This window comes from Triticum dicoccoides, chromosome 2A (genome assembly GCF_002162155.2).
Source record: "Triticum dicoccoides isolate Atlit2015 ecotype Zavitan chromosome 2A, WEW_v2.0, whole genome shotgun sequence".
In the NCBI taxonomy this organism is placed as follows: domain Eukaryota; kingdom Viridiplantae; phylum Streptophyta; class Magnoliopsida; order Poales; family Poaceae; genus Triticum; species Triticum dicoccoides.
Genome location: NC_041382.1, coordinates 568,280,996 through 568,304,677, shown reverse-complemented (window position 1 = coordinate 568,304,677; position 23,682 = coordinate 568,280,996).

The window sequence follows — 23,682 nt, the reverse complement described above, 5'->3', positions numbered from 1 at the left end:
AGGTTTGTTGTTTTATATGGAAGGGGATGGAACGTTTGGCTTGGTTTTTGTGATGCATGAAAGAAAACCGGTCTCGGTTTTCGGTGGGAAGAAAAAAATCAGTGGGGGCAGGGATCGCGTGGTGGCGTGATTGATGGGACGGTGGGAACGAACGAAGCGAACGAACGACTTACGTACTGAGAGATTAGGAGTAGAGATTACCGATGCAAGTCGAAGAAGGATTGGCCAGTGTTGCCGGCTGGCATCAAATTCGATCCCACGGATCAGGAGCTGATCGAGCACCTTGAGGCCAAAGTGAGTGCTGACAGCGCGAGATTTCAGTCTCTCATCGATTTGTTCATACCAACCATTGACAGCGAGCATGGCATATGCTACACCCAACCTGAGAAACTTCCAGGTAAGACACCGATCAGCCATCTACTTGCACAAACATATTCCTTTGTTTATAGCTCTATTTTTGTTTTTAGACGCAGACCTGGTGAAGCAATTACAATTTGACAGTTAATAAAAAGTGAAACAAGTGACTGCAACATGCCAAAGATGTTATGAAAATGCCAACTAGGTACACTAAAACCTGTATTCCACAATACTGCAGGTATCACACTGAGTGGCCTAAGTAAGCATTTCTTCCAGCGCAATTTCAGGGCTTCAAAAGGGCCACGTGGACGTGTCGCAAGATACAGTCGGAGTGCGGCATGCACGCGATGTGGTACAAGACCGACAATACCTTGCCGGTGATGGTCAACGGCCGGCAGACGGGCAGCAAAAAGGTTCTGATGCTGCACACCAACAAGAACTTCGACTAGCAGAGGACCAACTGGGTGATGCACCAGTACCACCTCGGGGACCTGCAGCAAGAGAAGGAGCGGGAGCTGGTCCTCTGCAAGATTTTCTACCAGACGAACACTAGGGCCAGGAGTAAAAAGATTATAAGTTAGTTTGGTATTGGTAGTTGTACTACCTTGTCGTCCGCAACTTGGTATTGTTGTTAACGATCTTTTGGTATGAACTTGCATTTGCTTCCAACCATCATGCCGAGGGTCGACGTGGATATAAAGCTGAATCATTTGTTTCGAAACGAATTTTCAGGCACCTGATTTTTATTTGATGGGTAGCATAAGCATCCGCCGTTCGAATTCCTAGTTCTCCAATTTTTTTGAAGCAAGTGCATGCACTTATTATCACGGTAAAAAACAATATCCGTGCTGCATCCCAGTTATCAGTCTGTACTTGCAGAATTCTCTCATTTATTGAGCACGTATATTGTTTTTTCAGGTCGAGCAAGTTTCAACTGGGCTATAGACTACCCAGGGTTGGTTTTGTTTTTAACAGGCCCAGCCCATGACGACAACGGGGCACAAAGATCCAGCAGGTATCTACTGGCCTCTGGCCCGCCAGTGTTAGTTATATTTTGCCTTACAACATCCGCAGGCAGTTTTTTTTACTAAATCAAACACACAGCCCAGTTCTATTATCCTCTTGAAACGCATGTCCTACATCCATTCTCTAATCTCTACCTATAGTTTTACTAGTTCATATACACATATCATTATATTTAAAACACATAAAATTCCCTTTTCATATTTACATCCTTATTTTTGTTGTTTTTTCCCACCCAGCGCTAATTTTTTTTTACCACTGGTTTTCCCTTAAACCAACTCAATTGTGCCACGTCTTATTTGCTTACAAAAACAAAACGATTTTTTTGGCAAATCAATAAGTTCTTAAAAAATGTTTATCATTTCGGGATTACAACAGTTCAGACTCCACCGAAATATGCAAAATAATATTGAAATTTTTGACCGTGGTCCTGGGCAGAAAATGGGTTGTAATAAATTACTTAAGAATTAGCAAATGGGCTGCAAATTATGAAAAATAGCAAATGGGCCTTATGTTGTCTGCCACAGATTTGGAGGCTGACTTGTGGGCCTACTAAGTTCATGCGTACACAAGGTTTCTCAAAAGAGAAACTTAGTCAACAATCGACTCTACCAGCGTCAGACCGTTAGATGTCAATCTAACGGCAATCGTGCTTCTTCAGTCTCTGATCTTCCTGCCCTAGCCGCCTAAACCAACGTCGTCGGAACCGCCTGCTCCGGCCTCCCGTGGCCGGCAGTGCTGCCGGGCAGGCCTCACAGCCCCATCATACTCGCATCCCTGGCCTGTCTATCCCTCTACTCACCCACACCTCCTGTTATTTTCCGGCGACAGCAGCCAAACCAGTCAACCCTCGTACTCTCCACCGCGTGGGCAGCCACTGCTGTGTCTTCCCCGGCTCCGTGTCGTTCCCTTCGTAGGCCTCGCCATCCTCCACCGCCCTGGTGCTCTCGGCGCGGCGTGGTCAACAATGTCCATCCAACGGCCGTAGTGCTTCTTTTGTTGGAAATATGCCCTAGAGGCAATAATAAAATGGTTATTATTATATTTCTTTGTTCATGATAATTGTCTATTGTTCATGCTATACTTGTGTTATCCGGAAATCGTAATACATGTGTGAATACATAGACCACAACACGTCCCTAGTGAGCCTCTAGTTGACTAGCTCGTTGATCAAAAGATAGTCATGGCTTCCTGACTATGGACATTGGATGTCATTGATAACGGGATCACATCATTAGGAGAATGATGTGATGGACAAGACCCAATCCTAAGCATAGCTCAAAGATCGTGTAGTTCGTTTGTTGTAGCTTTTCCGAATGTCAAGTATCATTTCCTTAGACCATGAGATTGTGCAACTCCCAGATACCGTAGGAGTGCTTTGGGTGTGCCAAACGTCACAACGTAACTGGGTGACTATAAAGGTACACTACAGGTATCTCCGAAAGTGTCTGTTGGGTTGGCACGAATCGAGACTGGGATTTGTCACTCCGTATGACGGAGCGGTATCTCTGGGCCCACTCAGTAATGCATCATCATAATGAGCTCAATGTGACCAAGTGGTTGATCACGGGATCATGCATTACGGTACGAGTAAAGTGACTTGCCGGTAACGATATTGAACGAGGTATTGGGATACCAACGATCGAGTCTCGGGCAAGTAACGTACCGATTAACAAAGGGAATTGTATACGGATTGATTGAATCCTTGACATCGTGGTTCATCCGATGAGATCATCGAGGAGCATGTGGGAGCCAACATGGGTATCCAGATCCCGATGTTGGTTATTGACCGGAGAGTCGTCTCGGTCATGTCTGCGTGTCTCCCGAACCCGTAGGGTCTACACACTTAAGGTTCGGTGACGCTAGGGTTGTTGAGATATTAGTATATGGTAACCCGAAAGTTATTCGGAGTCCCGGATGAGATCCCGGACGTCACGAGGAGTTCTGGAATGGTCCGGAGGTGAAGATTTATATATAGGAAGTCAAGTTTCGGCCATCGGGAAGTTTTTCAGGGTAATCGGTAATACCGGGACCACCGAAAGGGTCCCGGGGGTCCACCGGGTGGGGCCACCTATCCCGGAGGGCCCCATGGGCTTAAGTGGAGGGTAACAAGCCCCTAGTGGGCTGGTGCACCCCCCATGGGCCTCCCCCTGCGCCTAGGGTTGGAAACCCTAGGGGTGGGGGCGCCCCACTTGCCTTGGGGGGCAAGCCAACCCCTTGCCCCCCCCCTTGGAGATGGCATCTCCTAGGGTCGGCGCCCCCCTAGGGGTCCTATAAATAGTGGGGGGAGGGAGGGCAGCCGCACCCTAGCCCCTGGCCTCTCCCTCTCCCTCCCGTGACACTCCTCCATCTCCATGTGCTTGGCGAAGCCCTGCCGAGATCACCGTTGCTTCCACCACCACGCCGTCGTGCTGCTGGATCTTCATCAACCTCTCCTTTCCCTTGCTGGATCAAGTTGGAGGATACGTCTTCCCAACCGTACGTGTGTTGAACGCGGAGGTGTCGTCCGTTCGGCTAGGTCATCAGTGATTTGGATCACGACGAGTACGACTCCATCAACCCCGTTCTTTTGAATGCTTCTGCGCGCGATCTACAAGGGTATGTAGATGCACTCCTTTCTCCCTCATTTCTAGATGACTCCATAGATTGGTCTTGGTGATGCGTAGAAAATTTTAAAATTCTGCTACGTTCCCCAACAGTGGCATCATGAGCTAGGTCTATGCGTAGTTTCTATTCACGAGTAGAACACAAAGCAGTTGTGGGCGTGGATATTGTCAATTTTCTTGCCGTTACTAATCTTATCTTGATTCGGCGGCATCGTGGGATGAAGCGGCCCGGACCGACCTTACACGTACGCTTACGTGAGACTGGTTCCACCGATTGACATGCACTAGTTGCATAAGGTGGCTGGCGGGTGTCTGTCTCTCCCACTTTAGTCGGATCGGATTCGATGAAAAAGGGTCCTTAGGAAGGGTAAATAGAAATTGGCATATCACGTTGTGGTTTCGGCATAGGTAAGAAACGTTCTTGCTAGAAACCTATAGCAGCCACGTAAAAACTTGCAACAACAATTAGAGGACGTCTAACTTGTTTTTGCAGCATGTGCCGTCTGATGTGATATGGCCAAGAGGATGTGATGAATGATATATGTGATGTATGAGATTGATCATGTTCTTGTAATAGGAATCACGACTTGCATGTCGATGAGTATGACAACCGGCAGGAGTCATAGGAGTTGTCTTTATTTATTTATGACCTGCGTGTCAATATAAACGTCATGTAATTACTTTACTTTATTGCTAAAGCGTTAGCCATAGTAGTAGAAGTAATAGATGACGAGACAACTTCAAGAAGACACGATGATGGAGATCATGATGATGGAGATCATGGTGTCATGCCGGTGACAACGATGATCATGAAGCCCCGAAGATGGAGATCAAAAGGAGCAAATGATATTGGCCATATCATGTCACTATTTGATTGCATGTGCTGTTTATCATGTTTTATATCTTATTTGCTTAGAACGACGGTAGCTTAAATAAGATGATCCCTCGTAATAATTTCAAGAAAGTGTTCCCCCTAACTGTGCACCGTTGCGAAGGTTCGTTGTTTTGAAGCACCACGTGATGATCGGGTGTGATAGATTCTAACGTTCGAATACAACGGGTGTAAGCCAGATTTACACACGCAATACACTTAGGTTGACTTGACAAGCCTAGCATGTAGAGACATGGCCTCGGAACACGGAAGACCGAAAGGTCGAGCATGAGTCGTATAGAAGATACGATCAACATGAAGATGTTCACCGATGTTGGCTAGTCCGTCTCACGTGATGATTGGACATGGCCTAGTTAACTCGGATCATGTTTCACTTAGATAACTAGAGGGATGTCTATCTGAGTGGGAGTTCATTGAATAATTTGATTAGATGAACTTAATTATCATGAACTTAGTCTAAAAATCTTTACACTATGTCTTATAGATCAAATGGCCCACGTTGTCGTCAACTTCAACGCATTCCTAGAGAAAACCAAGCTGAAAGACTCTGGCAGCAACTATACGGACTGGGTCCGGAACCTGAGGATCATCCTCATAGTTGCCAAGAAAGATTATGTCCTAGAAGCACCGCTAGGTGACGCACCCATCCTAGAGAACCAAGATGTTATGAACGCTTGGCAGTCACGTGCTGATGATTACTCCCTCGTTCAGTGCGGCATGCTTTACAGCTTAGAACTGGGGCTCCAAAAGCGTTTTGAAAGACATGGAGCATATGAGATGTTCGAAGAGCTGAAAATGGTTTTCCAAGCTCATGCCCGGGTCGAGAGATATGAAGTCTCCGACAAGTTCTTCAGCTGTAAGATGGAGGAAAATAGTTCTGTCAGTGAACACATACTCAAAATGTCTGGGTTGCATAACCGCTTGACTCAGCTGGGAGTTAATCTCCTGGATGACGCGGTCATTGACAGAATCCTTCAGTCGCTTCCACCGAGCTACAAGAGCTTTGTGATGAACTTCAATATGCAGGGGATGGAAAAGACCATTCCTGAGGTATATTCAATGCTGAAATCAGCAGAGGTGGAAATCAAAAAGGAACATCAAGTGTTGATGGTGAATAAAACCACTAAGTTCAAGAAAGGCAAGGGTAAGAAGAACTTCAAGAAGGACGGCAAGGGAGTTGCCGCGCCCGGTAAGCAAGCTGCCGGGAAGAAGCCAAAGAATGGACCCAAGCCCGAGACTGAGTGTTTTTATTGCAAGGGAAGTGGTCACTGGAAGCGGAACTGCCCCAAATACTTAGCGGGCAAGAAGGCCGGCAACACTAAAGGTATATGTGATATACATGTAATTGATGTGTACCTTACCAGTACTTGTAGTAGCTCCTGGGTATTTGATACCGGTGCGGTTGCTCACATTTGTAACTCAAAGCAGGAGCTGCGGAATAAGTGGAGACTGGCGAAGGACGAGGTGACGATGCGCGTCGGGAATGGTTCCAAGGTCGATGTGATCGCCGTCAGCATGCTGCCTCTACATTTACCTACGGGATTAGTTTTAAACCTCAATAATTGTTATTTAGTGCCAGCTTTGAGCATGAACATTGTATCAGGATCTCGTTTAATTCGAGATGGCTACTCATTTAAATCCGAGAATAATGGTTGTTCTATTTATATGAGAGATATGTTTTATGGTCATGCTCCGTTGGTGAATGGTTTATTCTTAATGAATCTCGAGCGTAATGTAACACATATTCATAGTGTGAATACCAAAAGATGTAAGGTTGATAATGATAGTCCCACATACTTGTGGCACTGCCGCCTTGGTCACATAGGTGTCAAACGCATGAAGAAGCTCCATGCAGATGGACTTTTGGAGTCTCTTGATTACGAATCATTTGACACGTGCGAACCATGCCTCATGGGTAAAATGACCAAGACTCCGTTCTCAGGAACAATGGAGCAAGCAACCAACTTATTGGAAATCATACATACTGATGTGTGCGGTCCAATGAGTGTTGAGGCTCGCGGTGGCTATCATTATGTTCTCACCCTCACTGATGACTTGAGTAGATATGGGTATGTCTACTTAATGAAACACAAGTCTGAGACCTTTGAAAAGTTCAAGGAATTTCAGAGCGAGGTTGAGAATCAACATGACACGAAAATCAAGTTCTTGCGATCAGATCGTGGGGGAGAATACTTGAGTCACGAATTTGGCACACACTTAAGAAAATGTGGAATAGTTTCACAACTCACGCCGCCTGGAACACCCCAGCGTAATGGTGTGTCCGAACGTCGTAATTGCACTCTATTGGATATGGTGCGATCTATGATGTCTCTTACCGATCTACCGCTGTCATTTTGGGGCTATGCTTTAGAGACTGCCGCATTCACTTTAAATAGGGCTCCGTCGAAATCCGTTGAGACAACACCGTATGAATTATGGTTTGGGAAGAAACCTAAGCTGTCATTTCCAAAAGTTTGGGGATGCGATGCTTATGTCAAGAAACTTCAACCTGAAAAGCTCGAACCCAAATCGAAAAAATGCGTCTTCATAGGATACCCTAAAGAAACTATTGGGTATACTTTCTACCTCAGATCCGAAGGCAAGATCTTTGTTGCCAAGAATGGGTCCTTTCTAGAGAAAGAGTTTCTCTCGAAAGAAATAAGTGGGAGGAAAGTAGAACTTGATGAAGTATTACCTCTTGAACCGATAAGTGGTGCAGCTCAAGAAAATGTTCCTGAGGTGCCTGCACGGACTAGAGAGGAAGTTAATGATGATGATCATGAAACTTCAGATCAAGTTGCTACTGAACTTTGTAGGTCCACGAGGACACGTTCCGCACCAGAGTGGTATGGCAACCCTGTCTTGGAAATCATGTTGTTAGACAACGGTGAACCTTCAAACTATGAAGAAGCGATGGCGGGCCCGGATTCCGACAAATGGTTGGAAGCCATGAAATCTGAGATAGGGTCCATGTATGAAAACGAAGTATGGACTTTGACTGACTTGCTCGATGATCGGCGAGCCGTAGAAAATAAATGGATCTTTAAGAAGAAGACAGACGCGGATGGTAACGTAACCATCTATAAAGCTCGGCTTGTCGCTAAGGGTTATTGACAAGTTCAAGGGGTTGAATACGATGAGACTTTCTCACCCGTAGAGAAGCTGAAGTCCGTCCGAATCATGTTAGCAATTGCCACATTCTATGATTATGAGATATGGCAAATGGACGTCAAAACGGCATTCCTTAATGGTTTCCTTAAGGAAGAATTGTATATGATGCAGCCGGAAGGTTTTGTCGATCCTAAGAATGCTAACAAGGTGTGCAAGCTCCAACGCTCGATTTATGGGCTGGTGCAAGCATCTCGGAGTTGGAACACTCATTTTGATGAGATGATCAAAGCGTTTGGGTTTACGCAGACTTATGGAGAAGCCTGCATTTACAAGAAAGTGAGTGGGAGCTCTGTAGCATTTCTCATATTGTATGTGGATGACATATTGTTGATGGGAAATGATATAGAATTCTTGGAAAGCATAAAGGCCTACTTAAACAAGTGTTTTTCAATGAAGGGTCTTGGAGAAGCTGCTTATATATTAGGCATCAAGATCTATAGAGATAGATCGAGACGCCTCATTGGTCTTTCACAGAGTACGTACCTTGACAAGATATTGAAGAAGTTCAAAATGGATCAGTCAAATAAGGGGTTCTTGCTTGTATTGCAAGGTACGAGATTGAGCACGGCTCAATGCTCGACCACGACAGAAGATAGAGAAAAGATGAGTGTCGTCCCCTATGCCTCGGCCATAGGGTCTATCATGTATGCTATGCTGTGTACCAGACCTAATGTAAACCTTGCCGTAAGTTTGGTAGGAAGGTACCAAAGTAATCCCGGCATGGAACACTGGACAGCGGTCAAGAATATCCTAAAGTACCTGAAGAGGACTAAGGATATGTTTCTCATTTATGGAGGTGACAAAGAGCTCGTCGTAAAGGGTTACGTCGATGCTAGCTTCGACACAGATCTGGATGACTCCAAGTCACAAACCGGATACGTGTATATTTTTAATGGTGAGGCAGTAAGCTAGTGCAATTGCAAGCAAAGCGTTGTGGCGGGATCTACATGTGAAGCGGAGTACATGGCAGCCTCGAAGGCAGCACAAGAGGTAGTCTGGGTGAAGGAGTTCATTACCGACCTAGGAGTCATACCCAATGCGTCGGGCCCGATGACTCTCTTCTGTCACAACACTGGAGCTATTGCCCTTGCCAAGGAGCCCAGGTTTCACAGGAAGACCAGGCATATCAAGCGTCGCTTCAACTCCATTCGTGAAAGTGTTCAAAATGGAGACATAGAGATTTGGAAAGTACATACGAACCTAAATGTGGCAGATCCGTTGACTAAACCTCTGAAAGTGCGTTATATCGACTAGAGGGGGTGAATAGGCGATTTTTATGAAATTCTTCACTGAGGAATTTGCCGGTGAGGAAATTCCTTAGCGAAGAACTACTAGCAGCGGAATAAGTACTCAAAAGTAAACACAACAGAATACAAGCCTAGTCATCATGATGAAATGAAGACAGGCACAGAGTACAGGAAGTGTAATCACAGGATAACACAGGACGAAGACAAACAGACTAAAGAAATTGAACTGAGGAAATTGAGAAAGTCTTCAGTCAAAGTCTTCGAACACAGATATGAACAAACATACAGCACATTTATGAGGAAATGAAAGAGTTGATGAAATAGAACCAGTAAGCTCAGTGAAGACAATGATTTGGTAGACCAGTTCCAACTGTTGTCTCAGTTGTACGTCTGGTTGGAGCGGCTGAGTATTTAAACTCGAGGACACACAGTCCCGGACACCCAGTCAAGGACACTTAGTCCAAGACACCCAGTCCTCACCATATTCTCCTTGAACTAAGGTCACACAGACCTCGTCCAATCACTCGTGGTAAGTCTTCAGGCGACTTCCAAACCTTCACAAACTTGGTCACCCGGCGATCCACAATTCCTCTTGGATGCTCTAGACCATGACGCCTAACCGTCTGGAAGAAGCACAGTCTTCAAAGGTAACAAGCGTCGAATCCACTCAGGATCAATCTCTTCAGTGATGCTCAATCACTTGGGGTTTGTAGGTGTTTGGGTTTTGGGTTTTTGATTTTTCCTCACTTGATGATTTTCGCTCAAAGTCCTCGGAGGATGGGTTGCTCTCAAATGACAAGTGTCAGTTTCTCTCGGAGCAGCCAACTAGCTAGTGGTTGTAGGGGGCGGCTATTTATAGCCTAGGGAGCAGCCTGACATGATAAGACATAAATGCCCTTCAATGATATGACCGTTAGGTGGATAGATATTTTGGAACAGCTGGCGCATAGCACAACAACGGTCGGAATTTTGAGTAGCAAAATTCTCAGGGCTGTCATGTTCCTCACTGTGTAGGCAATCCGCACTGGCGAATTCCTAACTCCACAGTCAAGACAAATTCCTCAGAGACCAGAAGAACTTCGTCTCTGTCACTGAAGAAATTGACTGAACTGTATGAGATTTCCAATGGCTTCACTCGAAGGGATTGGTAGGTGTAGGATTTTGAGTTGAGCATCACATGGAAAATTTTCCTTAGTATTTCCTCGACCCCCTTTAACAGTACGGTGTTTCCTATGACTCAAGAAAGAGAAAAACAAAACTATGAAAACGAAAGTCTTCAAGCTTCATATTCCTCGCATGAATATCAAGTCTTCACGGACACACCAATTTCTTCACTTTCAAAGTCTTCATGAAAGTCTTCAGAAATACCAAATCTTCAGTCGAAGATATTCATTTTTAGGGGTCGAATTTTGCTGTAAATATCAAACTCCTCATAGACTTATAGACCTGTGTACACTCACACACGCATTAGTCCCTTAACCTATAAGTCTTCAATACACCAAAATCACTAAGGGGCACTAGATGCACTTACAATCTCCCCCTTTTTGGTGATTGATGACAATATAGGTTAACTTTTCAACGGGGATAAACATATGCAGTGTAAATACCGATATTGAGGAATTTGATTGCAAGATATAGAAGAACTCCCCCTGAAGATGTGCATAGTGAGGAATTTGCTTTTGAAGCAATGCACACTTGAAGAGTTGAATCATGGAGATCTCCCCCTATATCTTGTAATTCATACACTCATTTAACATATAATATGAAGAATTTGAAATGCAAGATGAAATATGGTGCCTGATGAAATTCAGCATGCGTGCAATAAAATTAACAAGGAATAAGCATGCAGAATAGAGTATCAGAGCATAGTGCATCAAAAGTATCAGAGAACCATCGGGTTTAAGATTACAACTCGATCCAATAAAGTTTCAGAAGAATGAGAGTTGTAACTTAGCAAAGAAAAACGCCCATATAGTAGACCCGCTTGAAGACTAACTCATATTTCTCCCCCTTTGTCATCGAATGACCAAAAGGATCGAAAATGAGGACTAACGCCCCTGAAGGTAATCATGTTGATGAAGGAGCGCCAGCGTTGTTGGGGTCGTTGGTTGATGTAGGGCCTACCGCAGTGTCGTCCAAATCTTCATGTTCATCAGTGTCTCGCGATGAAGAATAGGAGCTGGCCACCAAAGAAGGAACCTTGACCTTCTTGAATTTCTTCGGTGGAGGTGCAGACCAGTCAAAATCTTCTTTGAGACCCATGTTCTTCATATCTTCTTCACCATACAGATGTGACAGGATTGCCCAGGTGCGACCGAAGACTTGATGGAGGTAGTAGTGGTTTTTCTTCACCGCATTGTGTGTGGCAGTCATGTTGTGAAGAAGTGAACCAAACTGATGCTTAACCCATTTGTGATTTCGATCCACCTTCTGGTGAAGACTAAGCAGAAGTTCACGGTCAGTCATCACGCGCGGAGCAGTGGCTTGAGGAGTGGACTTGGGAGCATTGGCAGAGTCATGTGTGGCAGAGTCATCATTGGTGGAATAAGATGCAGCTTTGCGAAACTGACCATCCAATGGACGAATGCCTTCATCAATTACAGCTGGTGCCTCGCCCTTTCCATCAACTGAGGAATATGTCTGCTTGAGGACTTCAATTGGGGGCAAGTAGCTGAGATGATTCTGGAAATCAGCTTTGTAGTTGAGTGAAGACCTTGTCCTGAGGAATCTCATGATCCAAGGTGCATAAGGCTTCAGCTCAAACGGAGACAGTGCAACATTGGCCATAGTCCTCATGAAGAAATCGTGATAATTGACAGGAATGCCATGAATGATGTTGAATACCAGATTCTTCATGATGCCAACAATTTCCTCATCAGATGAGTCATGGCCTTTGATGGGACTGATTGTCCTCGTAAGAATACGATAGACAATTCTGGGCACGTACAGCAATTCCTTCATGAGGAATTTGTTTTGTGGTGCCTGACCTGGTTTCAAAGGCTTCATCAGCACCTGCATGTAATGATGTGTGAGCTCAGGTTCACTGTAGATGCAGCGAGCTTCTTCAAGGGGAGGACTGAGTGGTAGAGCACAAAGCAATTCAGAGGCTGGGACAGTGTAGTGAGTGTTTTCAGACATCCAGTCCAGCACCCATGAATTCACATCTTCAGCATCTCCGGTGATGTGCAGCGTTGCATAAAATTGAAGAATCAGTTCTTCATTCCAATCGCAGATGTCAGAGCAAAAGTTGAGCAGCCCAGCGTCGTGAAGAACACTGAGGACTAGTGCGAAGCACGGCAGAAATTCCATATCCATGTGAGGAAAATGCTCATGGTAGAAAATCTTCTCCTTGTTGAACAACACTGAGGAATAGAAATTGGCTTGACTAGCAGTCCATAAACGCCTCTTCCTAATGCGAGCAGAGTCATACGGGTTGTAATCTTTGAAGAATACGTGCTCGCCTAAGAAATCATCAGCCTTGAACTTTTGCTTGCATGAGAATGGATCCTTTGGCTTTAGCAGAGGAGTGTCAGTGAGTTGCATCACAACCTCAGGAATCTCAATCGCAGGTTCTTCAGGCTGAGGAATTTCTGGTTCCTCCTCAGTGGCAGTCTGCGTCGTTGATTGTTCAGCAGCAGTTTCTTCAGCGCTAGTGGCTGGAATTTCCTCATGGACAGATGCAGTGGGATGAGTTTCTTTAGAGCCCATGTGAACAGTTTGTGTGGGGGGCTGAGGAATTTGCTGTAGAGGGGTGAACATTGGAGAGTTTGGATGCTGACTGTCCCAGAATTCATCACTGGTTACGGGTGTGGAGCAGCCAATGTCCACATCTTCATCTTCCATTTCTTCAATACCAGCCTCTTCAGCTCTGAACTGAGGTATAGGCAAGGAGATGATAGGTGTTGAAGGGATCGCATCCACTTCAATTTCTTCATCCAACGGTTCAGACGAAGCAGCAGAAGGAGTTTCTTCATCAGATCCGCTGGGAATCACATATTCTTCATCAAAAGGAACAAGGTCCTTTGATGCCCTGGTTGAGATGGGAACAACATCAATTGGATGTGCAAATGAGCTTGTCATAGGCTTCATTCTCTTCGGAGCTGAAGAATCTGAAGCAGCTGATGCTTTCCTTTTTTTACTGCAGCACGCTCTGCGGCCTTGGTCTTCTTCACATCTGATGCAGATGGAATGATTGAAGTTGTAGTTGGTGCAGGAGCAGCTGAGGAATCTGGTTGATTTTCTTTAGGCACAATTGGTGCAGTTGCCCTGATTTCTTCACTTTCTTCAGGCGCACCACTAGTGGATGCCCTGGCAATTTCTTCAGCGGCTGGAATGCAGTCATCAGCCCTGGAACTCACATTTTCTTCAGAAGCCTGATTGTCATCAGCGGTGCTGGCATTTTCTTCAGTCGGCTGAGCAGATGCTTCAGCCTGAGGAATTTCCTGTTGCGTTGGGGCAGCAACATTTGAAGTGAACTGTTCAGTTATCTTTACAAATCTAACTTTGGCTCCTTGCCAATCAGCATAGTAGGCTTGGAAGTCATCGCTGAGGGTTTTGATTTCAGATTGGATTTTTACAAGTTCATCAGTTGTCTTAGTGACAACGTTGTTCTTTAGATATTTCTCCCTCCTGTACTGCGCTTTCTTGATCTGCCTGGCCTTCTCAAATTTCCACTTTTCTTCTTGAATGAAGTGGGTCAGCATGTGACTTTGGCCAGGAGTCAGCTTGAAGTGAGGAAAGGGATTGTTGGGGTCCTTGTGCCAATCATCAATGTAGTTGAGGATCAACTTGGGATCCAAAAGCAGTGGCACCTCAGATCCTTTGGCTCTAGCGGCCCTGACTTGCATGTCTCTGATGATTTCTGCAAGTTTATCATCATCAGCTTCGTCTTCTTCAGACGACACTTAGAAAGCGACTTGCTTCTTTTGAGGACTTGGGCGTGGACCTCGTCCAGCAGTGGCCTTTGTCTTCAGCAGTGAGGGGGCAGCTGAGGAACTTGGTGCAGCTGAGGAACTAGCTGAGACACCTGAGGCAATGGAGATGCCAGCAGTCCTATGGCACGAAGTGAGATGCACAGGTGCTGAGGATTTGGTCGGAACAGCTGAAGGCTTTGGCGGAGGAGCTGAGGACTTTGGAGGAATAGGAGCAGCATGAGGAATTGGCCGTGAGGGCTTTGAGGATTCTGGCCGTGAGGGCATTGCTGAGGAAGCACATGGCTTGTGCGCGGGCTTCTTTGACATAGCCTTCTTTGGCTTGACAACAAGGACCTCAGCAGAGGCAGCAGCAGCAGCAGAGTCTTCATTAAATTTCCTCACTGCTTCTCTGGCTTGATTAGCCAACTTGCCTTGGCGCTTGGCCCATTCATCAGGATAGTCCTCACCGCGCTTGAGGCTGGTGGGATCTACTATTTGGCCAGGTGCCAGTGGTGCTCTTGGGCATGGAGGATTCAGTGCAAATTTCTTCATGTACTTAGGAGTGACATATCTGTACTCCCTCCATTCTCTTGCCCATCTCCTCTCTATCTTTTGAAAGCGCACTTTGCGCTCATTCTTGGTTTCCTTAGGAGGTGTGCAGTACCCAGCATATATGTCATCAGGGATTTCAAACGCTGTATTTACCTCAGGCCTCTTTCCTCCCTTCTGCGGCCTTTTACCATCAGCCATTTTCTTCAGTTGAGGAATTTGAACAATCGAATTCTCTGAAGAAGTATGCAACTTTTCTTTGAGGAACGCTGCAAATGAGTTAAGTTGATGAGAACCTAGTGATTCAGCAGTAGACATGTGTACCTGTGAACAGAGTATAGTTGCGAGGAATTTGGAGAGGTCATATGCGTTCTCAGAAGGTTTTTCAAAAAGAACAAGTTTGAGGAATTTGACCAGATGAGTCTTGAAGATTTTCACTAAGCATTCTTTATCTTAGGTTCCAGAGTTGTATAGAATTATTGGCACTGAGAACACACCAGGGGGCCTCACCATGTGCCCACGAGGGTGGAGGGCGTGGCCTACCCCCTGGGCATGTCCCCCCTGCCTCATGGACCCCACGTGGGCCCCCTCCACTTATTCTTGCACCCACACACTTCATCTTCCTCGAGAAAAAATTATCCACCAGCTCAAACCCGAGTTCTAGCTCATCTTGCTGCCATTTTCAATCTCCTTGCTCAAAGCTCCATTCACAAAACTGCTTTGGGGGATTGTTTTTTGGTATGTGACTCCTCCAATGGTCCAATTAGTTTTTGTTCTAGTGCTTTATTTATTGCAAATTGTTGCTGCTTAGGTGACCCTATTCTTGAGCTTGCATGACAAATTTATGTGGTCAAAAGTAGTTTTAACTCATGATATAGCCTCTAGGCACTTGTAGGAGTAGTTACTATCAATTTTGTTGAGTTTGGTTCACTTTTATTTTGAGTCACTAAAAATTTCAGAATTTTTTCAGAGAAAGAAATATTTTTAGGAAAATGTACCAAGGTGCTTCCTCAAGGAAGCAAGGCCCAAGGCCCGCGATACATGAACCGGACAATGAACTACCAAGAGAAGCTCAAGTGCGGCCTTGTGAATGTTCGTCAGAAGATTTTATGGTCCAAGCAGGAATTAAGGAGGAATTAGACGCATATGTGCGTAATGCTAAACTTGAGGGCTTCGTGTCAGATAAGTGCCCCCAATACCGCTACCTAACTGATTCATTTGTGAGAAGGTTTAAATTTACATCATCATGCAATTCTCACATTGTCCTATTTGATCTCTATGATAAATTTTATACCATGGACTTAGAAGATTTCAATACTGCTTGTAAACTCCCGCAGTGCGGTAGTGTTGGTGAACCTCGCAAATCTAAATTTAAAGAATTTCTTGCTAGTATCACTGTGGGGGAATCTAGAGAAATAATACAAGCTACCATAGGGAGCATTCATTTTCCTGCCATACATTATTTTGCTCTCTTTATAGGTAGATGCATTAATGGTAAGGATGAGGCATGTCACATGTGCGTTCCAGATCTTAGTGTCCTCAAGAGTGCGGTATTGGGTGATAAACAATACAACTTGGGGGCCATTGTTGGACGTAGGTTGCATCTTAATAGTTTAACTGGAGACTTGTTTGGTGGAATTTATGCAACTCCTGTAGCTAATTTTCTTGAGATACTCATACATGAGAAAAGATATTGAATTGCCTCCTGCTTATCTAGATTATAATGCTATGGTTCATCATCAGTTTGTTGAGAGGAATGATCAGTTCCTCCAGTACCGACTAATCTTTGACAGACGGTGCACCGTCCTGTTGCTCTCCATGCTCCTGCTTTCTTTGACTTTCAGACAAAAGGGAGATATGTTATAACCAGGGAGGAGGCGAACAAGTACGAGAGGATGACGGTGGCAGCTCGCCTCTAAGCTGCAGCTCTTGTGTAGCTGCTACATCTCAGTACGACCCCAGCTTCAACTTCGGATATCCACCAGGCCAGCTATGGCCATAGGCCAACTTAGGACAAAAGCTTAAGCTTGGGGAGTACGTATTTCTCACCGACATTACATTCATGTTCATACAATCATGCCAGTTGTCGGTGCTCATACTTTTTCATTGTAATATCCATGCTAGTTTATTTTCTTTTTAAGCTTTATTCTTGTGTGTTTGGAAAACCTTAAGAAAAACAAAAAAAAAATAGTTGTAGCTTTTAGCTAGTTTACTTTCCATGCCTGTAGTAGTAGTAATTAAAAATAAAACCCCAAAAGATTTCTCATTCTTATTTTATTTGTTGGGAGCTTTCCCGTGTAAATAGTTTTGTTTCTTTTATTTTCTTTGGGGTCCAGAGGAGAAGACCATGATGAAAATGTTGAGTGGCTCCCTTATGCATTATTGTTGATTTAACAAAGAGCCCATATTATCTTGTCTTCTCCCTTGAATTGAATGCTGGCAGATTCCAGCTTAATCCAATGCACATGCACTATTATTATTATCCATACTATTCAGTTGTGCAAGTGAAAGGCAATAATGACGATATATGATGGACTGATTGAGATGAGAAAAAGATGGTATGAACTCGACCTCTCTTGTTTTTGTAAATATGATTAGTTCATCGTTCCTGACTCAACCTATTATGAATGAAACATGTTTGCAATGACAATTAGAGATTATAGTTGCTCGTGTCATGCTTAAGTAGCTAGGAGTTTATAATGGTTTACCTTTCGTGCCAACATGCAATTAAAATGGTTGTGATGTGGTATGATAGGGTGGTATCCTCCTTTGAACGATTCGAGTGACTTTACTTGGCACATGTTCACGCATGTAGTTGAAACAAAATCAACATAACCTCCACGATATTATGTTCATGGTGAATTATATCCTACTCATGCTTCCATTCAGTGTTGATTAATCTTAATGCATGTTCACGACTGTTGTCGCTCTCTAGCTGGTCACTTCCCAGTCTCTTTCTAGCCTTCACTTGTACTAAGCAGGAATACTGCTTGTGCACCCAACTCCATAAACCCCAAAAGTTATTCCATATGAGTCCACCATACCTTCCTATATGCGGTACCTACCTGCCGTTCCAAGTAAATTTGTATCTGCCAAAATCTAAACCTTCAAATGAATTTCTGTTTTGTATGCTCGAATAGCTCATGTATCAACTAGGGATGTTTGTATCTTTCATGCTAGGCGGGTTATTCTCAAGAGGAGTGGACTCCGCTCCTCACTCACGAGAAAATGGCTGGTCGCCGGAATGCCCAGTCCCATACTCAAATCAAATCAAAATAATTGCAAACAAAACTCCCCAGGATTGTTGTTAGTTGGAGGCACCCGTTGTTTCGGGCAAGCCATGGATTAATGCTTGTTGGTGGTGGGGGAGTATAAACTTTTGTTGGAAATATGCCCTAGAGGCAATAATAAATTGGTTATTATTATATTTCCTTGTTCATGATAATCGTTTATTATCCATGCTAGAATTGTATTGATAGGAAACTCAGATACATGTGTGGATACATAGACAACACCATGTCCCTAGTAAGCCTCTAGTTGACTAGCTCGTTGATCAATAGATGGTTACGATTTCCTGACCATGGACATTGGATGTCGTTGATAATGGGATCACATCATTAGGAGAATGATGTGATGGACAAGACCCAATCCTAAGCCTAGCACAAGATTGTGTAGTTCGTATGCTAAAGCTTTTCTAATGTCAAGTATCATTTCCTTAGACCATGAGATTGTGCAACTCCCGGATACCGTAGGAGTGCTTTGGGTGTGCCAAACGTCACAACGTAACTGGGTGGCTATAAAGGTACACTACAGGTATCTCCGAAAGTGTCTGTTGGGTTGGCACGAATCAAGACTGGGATTTGTCACTCCGTGTAAACGGAGAGGTATCTCTGGGCCCACTCGGTAGGACATCATCATAATGTGCACAATGCGATCAAGGAGTTGATCACGGGATGATGTGTTACGGAACGAGTAAAAGAGACTTGCCGGTAACGAGATTGAACCAGGTATCGGGATACCGACGATCGAATCTCGGGCAAGTATCGTACCGCTAGACGAAGGGAATTGTATACGGGATTGATTAAGTCCTTGACATCGTGGTTCATCCGATGAGATCATCGTGGAGCATGTGGGAGCCAACATGGGTATCCAGATCCCGCTGTTGGTTATTGACCGGAGAGTTGTCTCGGCCATGTCTGCATGACTCCCGAACCCGTAGGGTCTACACACTTAAGGTTCGATGACGCTAGGGTTATAGGGAAAGTATGTACGCGGTTACCGAATGTTGTTCGGAGTCCCGGATGAGATCCCGGACGTCACGAGGAGTTCCGGAATGGTCTGGAGGTAAATATTGATATATAGGAAGTATGGTTTTGGCCATCGGAAGTGTTCCGGGCATCACCGGTAGTGTACCGGGACCACCGGAGGGGTCCGGGGGTCCATCGGGAGGGGCCACCAGCCCCAGAGGCTTGCGTGGGCCATAAGTGGGAAGGGACCAACCCCTACGTGGGCTGGGGCGCCTCCCACCAAGGCCCAAGGCGTCCTCAAGAGGAGAGGGAGCAAACCCTAGGTGCTGATGGGCCCTAAGGCCCACCCTAGGTGCGCCCCCCTCTCTCTCCCCCTTGGCCGCCTCCCAGATGGGATCTGGGGGCTGCCGCCACCCGTAGGGAGGGAACCCTAGGTGGGGGCGCAGCCCCTCCCACCCCCCTATATATATTTGAGGTTTGGGGCTGCCCAACACATGTGATTTGCTCTCCCTGTTGGCGTAGCCCTACCCCTCTCCCTCCTCGTCTCTCATAGTGCTTGGCGAAGCCCTGCTGGAGTCCCGCGCTCCTCCACCACCACCACGCTGTTGTTCTGCTGCTGGATGGAGTCTTCCCCAACCTCTCCTTCTCCCCTTGCTGGAACAAGGCGTAGGAGAAGTCACCGGGCTGTACGTGTGTTGAACACGGAGGTGCCGTCCGTTCAGCACTAGGATCATCGGTGATTTGGATCACGACGAGTATGACTCCATCAACCCCGTTCACTTGAATGCTTCCACTTAGCGATCTGCAAGGGTATGTAGATGCACTCTTCCTCCCCTCGTTGCTAGATTACTCCATAGATTGATCTTGGTGGTGCGTAGAAAATTTTGAATTTCTGCTACGTTACCCAACAGTGGCATCATGAGCTAGGTCTATGTGTAGTTTCTATGCACGAGTAGAACACAAAGTAGTTGTGGGCGTCGATTTTGTCAATTTACTTGCCGTTACTAGTCTTATCTTGATTCGGCGGCATTGTGGGATGAAGCGGCCCGGACCAACCTTACACGTACGCTTACGTGAGACCGGTTCCACTGACTGACATGCACTAGTTGCATAAGGTGGCTGGCGGGTGTCTGTCTCTCCCACTTTAGTCGGATCAGATTCGATGAACAGGGTCCTTATGAAGGGTAAATAGAAATTGGCAATTCACGTTGTGGTTTTGGCGTAGGTAAGAAACGTTCTTGCTAGCAACCTATAGCAGCCATGTAAAAAACTTGCAACAACAATTAGAGGACGTCTAACTTGTTTTTGCAGCAAGTGTTTTGTGATGTGATATGGCCAAAGGATGTGATGAATGATATATGTGATGTATGAGATGATCATGTTCTTGTAATAGGAATCACGACTTGCATGTCGATGAGTATGACAACTGGCAGGAGCCATAGGAGTTGTCTTAATTTATTTATGACCTGCATGTCAACATAAACGTCATGTAATTACTTTACTTTATTGCTAACCGTTAGCTGTAGTAGTATAAGTAATAGTTGGCGAGACAACTTCATGGAGACACGATGATGGAGATCATGATGATGGAGATCATGATGTCATGCCGGTGACGATAATGATCATGGAGCCCCGAAGATGGAGATCAAAAGGAGCAAAATGATATTGGCCATATCATGTCACTTTTTGATTGCATGTGATGTTTATCATGTTTTACATCTTATTTGCTTAGAACGACGGTAGATTAAATAAGATGATCCCTCACTAAAATTTCAAGAAAGGTGTTCCCCCTAACTGTGCACCATTGCGAAGGTTCGTTGTTTCAAAGCACCACGTGATGATCGGGTGTGATAGATTCTAACGTTCGAATACAACGGGTGTTGATGAGCCTAGCATGTACAGACATGACCTCGGGACACATGTGAAACACTTAGGTTGACTTGACGAGCCTAGCATGTACAGACATGGCCTCGGAACACGGAAGACCGAAAGGTCGAACATGAGTCGTATAGAAGATACGATCAACATGAAGATGTTCACCGATGATGACTAGTCCGTCTCACGTGATGATCAGACACGGCCTAGTTGACTCGGATCATGTAATCACTTAGATGACTAGAGGGATGTCTATCTAAGTGGGAGTTCATAAGATGAACTTAATTATCCTGAACATAGTCAAAAGGTCTTCGCAAATTATGTCGTAGCTCGCGCTTCAGTTCTACTGTTTAGATATGTTCCTAGAGAAAATTTAGTTGAAAGTTGATAGTAGCAATTATGCGGACTAGGTCCGTAAACTGAGGATTGTCCTCATTGCTTCATAGAAGGCTTATGTCCTTAATGCACCGCTCAGTGTGCTGAACCTCGAACGTCGTCTGTGGATGTTGCGAACATCTGACATACACATTTTGATAACTACATGATAGTTCAGTTAAACGGTTTAGAGTTGAGGCACCGAAGACATTTTGAAACGTCGCGAAACATATGAGATGTTTCGAGGGCTGAAATTGGGATTTCAGGCTCGTGCCCAGTCAAGAGGTATAAGACCTCCGACGATTTTCTTAGCCCGCAAACTAAGGGAGAAAAGCTCAATTGTTGAGCTTGTGCTAAGATTGTCTGAGTACAACAATCATTTGAATCGAGTGGGAGTTGATCTTCCAGATGAAATAGTGATGTTTCTCCGAAGTCATTACCACCAAGATGCTAGAGCTTCATCATGAACTATAATATATCAGGGACATATATGATGATCCTTGAGATATTCGCGATGTTTGACACCACAAAAGTAGAAATCAAGAAGGAGCATCAATTGTTGATGGTTGGTGAAACCACTAGTTTCAAGAAGGGCAAGGGCAAGAAGGGATACTTCATGAAACGGCAAATCAGCTGCTGCTCTAGTGAAGAAACCCAAGGTTGAACCCAAACCGAGACTAAGTGCTTCTGTAATAAGGGGAACAGCCACTGGAGCAGAATTACCCTAGATACTTGATAGATGAGAAGGCTGGCAAGGTCGATAGAAGTATATGGATATACATTGTGTTAATGTGTACTTTACTAGTACTACTAGTAGCACCATGGTATTAGATACCGGTTCGGTTGCTAAGTGTTAGTAAACTCGAAATAAAAGGCTGCGGAGTAAACAGAGACTAGCTAAAGGTGAGCTGGCGATATGTGTTGGAAGTTCTTCCCAAGCTTGATGTGATCAAGCATCGCACGCTCCCTCTACCATCGAGATTGGTGTTTGCGTTGAGCATAGACATGATTGGATTATGTCTATCACAATACGGTTATTCATTTAAGGAGAATAATGGTTACTCTGTTTATTTGAATAATACCTTCAATGGTCTTGCACCTAAAATGAATGGTTTATTGAATCTCGATTGTGGTGATACACATGTTCATGCCAAAAGATATAAGATAGTAATGATAGTACCACCTACTTGTGGCACTGCCACGTAAGTCATATCGGTATAAAACGCATGAAGAAGCTCCATGTTGATGGATCTTTGGGCTCACTTGTTTTTGAAAAGTTTGAGACATGCGAACCATGTCTATTGGTGTATATGCATGAAGAAACTCCATGCAAATGGACCGTTTGGACTCACTTGATTTTGAATCACTTGAGACATGCAAATCATACCACATGGGCAAGATGACTGAAAGCCTCGTTTTCAGTAAAATGGAACTAGAAAGCAACTTGTTGGAAGTAATACATTTTGATGTGTGCAGTCCAATGAGTGTTGAGGCGTGTAGTGGATATCGTTATGTTCTTACTTCACAGATGATTTGAGTAGATGTTGAGTATATTTACTTGATGAATCATGAGTCTGAATTATTGAAAGGTTCAAGTAATTTCAGGGTGAAGTTGAAAGATCGTCGTGACAAGAGGATAAAATATCTATGATATGATCATAGAGATGAATATCTGAATTACGAGTTTGGCACAGAATTAAGACATTGTGGAAATTGTTTCACAACTAATACAGCCTGGAACACCATAGTGTGATGGTGTGTCCGAACATCATAACTGCACCCTATTGGATATGATGCATACCATGATGTCTCTTATCGAATTACCACGATAGTTTATGGGTTAGGCATTAGAGACAACCACATTCACTTTAAATAGGGCACCACGTAATTCCGATGAGATGACACCATATGAACTATGGTTTAGAGAAACCTAAGCTATCATTTGTTAAAAGGTTTGGGTCTGCGACGCTTATGTGAAAAGTTTCAGGCTGATAAGCTCGAACCCAAAGCGGATAAATGCATCTTCATAGGACACCCAAAACAGTTGGGTATACCTCCTGTCTCGGATCTGAAAGCAATAAGGGATTGTTTCTAGAATCGGGTCCTTTCTCGAGGAAAAGTTTCTCTCGAAAGAATTGAGTGGGAGGATGGTGGAGACTTGATGAGGTTATTGAACCGTCTCTTCAACTAGTGTGTGGCAGGGCACAGGGAGTTGTTCCTGTGGCACCTACACCAATTGAAGTGGAAGCTTATGATAGTGATCATGAAACTTCAGATCAAGTCACTACCAAACCTCGTGGGATGACAAGGATGCGTGCTACTTCAAAGTGGTACGTAATCCTATCTTGGAAGTCATGTTGCTAGACAACAATGAACCTACGAGCTATGGAGAAGCGATGGCGGGCCTGGATTCCAAAATGGCTCGAG